Raw genomic sequence first — 3,563 nt, 5'->3', positions numbered from 1 at the left:
AGTGAGAGAGGGAGGGGGGCTGGCAAGCCCAGCGCAAGGGGTCTTATCCTCTCGGCTCAAACACATGCCACCAGCTGCTGCCCCCTTCCTGTGCTTTCATTTAAAAGCCTCCCTGTGCTCCGTTGGGTAATCCACATGCTTTACTAAAAAAGTGTGAGGTAAATACAGTATGTCTATCCATTTCCATGGCACTACCATCTCTGTTTTGCCATCTTTTTCCCTTCCTTGCTCCCTCATTCTCTGTTTCTATGATGTGCTCTGCTGGGCAGTGGAGAGCAGTCCTTTTCTGCATGTGTGTGTGTGTGTGTGTGTGTGTGTGTGTGTGTGTGTGTGTGTGTGTACCTATATGTTCGCCCATGGAATCTGTCAGACTCTCAGTGTTTCCATCACTCAGCCCAGAGCCAAGGCAAGCATTGCCAGAGGGAGTGCCTGCAATGTAGGGCGCCCAGCGAGCTGGACGCCGGCAGAATATCAACGCCACACGGCAGACACTCCTCCCAGCAGCCCACCTGCTGACTTACGTGATCCAAATGCGAGGAGGAGCAGAGGGGGGTTTAGGTGGAGGGAAGGTAGTGGGGGAGGATAGGCTGCAGGAAATTGCCAGGTAGTTTCCAGACCCACTTCCCCGCGTTGCGCCCAATTAATCAGGGCTACATCTGTGTTGGACGGACCTCTACCTCAAGGGGAGGGGTTGGAGCAGAGACGTTTTTGTTTTTGTCTATATACGCACACCAGTTTTGTGTTTCTGTGCGTGTGAATGTATGTGTGCATGCTACCTGTCAGAGTGCACAGTGTGTGTGTTAGATGGCAGGAAAGGGAGTTTTGTCTGTTTTTGTAAGTATGTGCAGGCAAAGACTGGGCAACGCTCTGGCTGCTGGGCTTATTCCAGCTTTGCAGTCAAGACTAGAGTCATGGACAACCTTCTCTGGTTCCCTGTCCTCTTCCTTTTCCATATTATTCTCCTGTGTTAGTGTCAGCTACCCCACTGACCACAAATCCCCCTGACACATGCAAACATACACACACACACATCCCTCTGGGCATTGCTGGCCTTGCTAGGAAAAGGATCATTTTTCAGCACCTGTGTAGCTCCATGCCTGTATGTTTACTTCCTTCTGGCACACCTGGATTTGAGCTACCCCTCCTTCTTTCATCTCCGCTCTCCAGTTTTTTCCCCTTCTCCCCTGTTTGGCTGTTATGTCTCCACTCACTTCAGGTCTATTCATATGAATACCAAATTAAATTGAATAATTCGAGGCCAGTCAGTGTGTCAGTTTCCACGGAGAAAACAGCAACTTCTGCTGGTTTTGCTTATTCTTAGTAGAGTGTGATTGCACGCACAACCATATTTTCATCTTTTTATAAATTCTCGGTAACACTTGGCAACACTCTTTGTTCTAACATTTTTCTGATATAAGGTTTACAAGGTTCCAACATGGCTTGCAAAGGCTTGTGAAAGGCATGACAGTGTCAATTTGACAGGATGGAGGTATGAGCACAATTTGCTGTCATTGGGGATTGTCGTCTTACTTTTAAGAAACACCAAACATGCACAAGTAAAATTTCTACCTCTTTGATTTGACACTTGTATTTAATCTAACTGCAAGCTTTTGTGATCCAGTGTCTGCAGTTTGGGTAATGCGGTGCTCCAAATCAATTGATTAAATCTGGCTTTTCCGTTTGAGATTTTTTTTTTGACTTCACACAATAAAACCATGAGGACATGTCCTATCATGTCTTGGTGCGTATTAATGCAAGTGTGTGTTGCTCACGATCCTGTGTGGAGGCCTGGCATAGTGTGGTGCAGTGCAGAGTGGAGAGGAGAGACAGCTGCCCTGACAGATGCCGGGAGGCAGGACCCCACTGGGAAGCAGAGGGAGGGAGCTGGCACTGTCTCACCCCAGCGGAAACACCATAGGCTGCAGAGGAAGTGGGCAGGGGGACAAACCAGGGGCTCAGTGTGTGTGTGTGTGTGTGTGTGTTTGTTTGTGTGTGTGTGTTTGTTTGTTTGTGTGTGTGTGTAGTCTACTTTAAGACGACTATGAAACTTGGTCATGAACACATGTATTTTCTGTGCGTCTGATGCACACATGTACACCCACACACGCCCACACACACACACACACACACACACACACACACACACACACACACACACACCATGTCCATATTAATCCAACCTACTGGTAACATGTAGGAACCACAGATTCAATCTACAGCCATTGTTGAAAGTGGAAAACACAAATATGAAGGAATGAATCCTTGAAGAAAAACTACACAATTGGTTCTTAAAGTAGCTCACTATCCATAAAAGTACTTATTTATATTGTATCAGTTCACTGTCAACTCGTTCTCACTGCCAACTCATCAGAGACAGCAGCTTGGTCAGTAGCACTCAGCATCTGATACCAACTCAAACTACACGCTTCAGCATCTGTATGAGATGCACCCGGCTTTCAACTAACTCCAACGTAAACCAATCCACGGCAAATATAGATGCTCAGAGAAACTGCTTGGCCACGCCGCTGTAAGGTGACGAAGTATAAAGACTGACAAAGTCCATGGGGATAAAGCGCTACTATAATACATCCATGGGTTATATTGCGACAAAGTCAGGGTCAAACTGTATAGTTTATATTCATGCCTCTGGCCTGGTCAGATTCTTTTCCCTGCAAAGTCACAAAATGATTTATGGCAGCCAGAACGGCGCTACAGTTACACATTCTGATTTTGCTGTAACACTAGAAAAGCATGTGTTAATGGGCATCCAGCCAGGTACTGTAAGTAGCAAGAGATTTCTATATGTAGGCCTTGTTGTATTTTTTTATTTTATTTCAGAAGTTATCTGTTGTGGTTATCGCTGATACTGGGGCAGGGCCTTCACAGGAAAAAGGAAATTAAATGAAGAACAACTAGAAGCTTAAAGGGAGGGTGACAAACAGCTTGGCTTTCAAACAGATGCAGACAGTTGCGGGAGTATAAACAATACTATCTCCGAATTGGCCCTCGGTATGTCTAATTCAATCATAAAATACTTTACAAATGCATAATATGGTTGTACGTCAGAAGCCTATGTTAAATTATGTTCCCCTTCTATTTAGCGCCCTGTTAGTTCTTTTCAGTCCCTGTTTGTGTTGGCCTACGATTTTCTTTTTGTCCTCCTGATCTTGTATAAAGCATCCTTGGGTTTCATGAAATGTGCTAAAACAATCCAAAAAATAGGTTATTAATTTGGTTGCTACAACACAGTGATATCCAGTTAACTCACAAAACACCCAAAGTACCTCGTGCAACACTAAGAATGCAACAGTGGCAATAGCAATCAAGATGAACGGACAAATTGGCCAGAGTTCTCCTTTAAGTATAATCCACTTTTCTAGTTTATATCCAACCACTTTCTGGATTCATTTGATTCAATAAACTAAAACTTGTTGAGCCCAAACAGCGATGATTGGAAGGCTCTGAAATATTGAGGAATCAATAAAAGCTGCTGACAGTCAGCTCTTACAGTATAAACAATCAACACTGACGCATTATAAAAAAAATGTAGATGATACTAAGTT

The sequence above is a fragment of the Etheostoma cragini genome, chromosome 13 (assembly GCF_013103735.1).
Source record: "Etheostoma cragini isolate CJK2018 chromosome 13, CSU_Ecrag_1.0, whole genome shotgun sequence".
Classification (NCBI taxonomy): Eukaryota; Metazoa; Chordata; class Actinopteri; order Perciformes; family Percidae; genus Etheostoma; species Etheostoma cragini.
The sequence above is the reverse complement of the archived record's forward strand: the minus strand, read 5'-3'. Positions refer to the sequence as shown.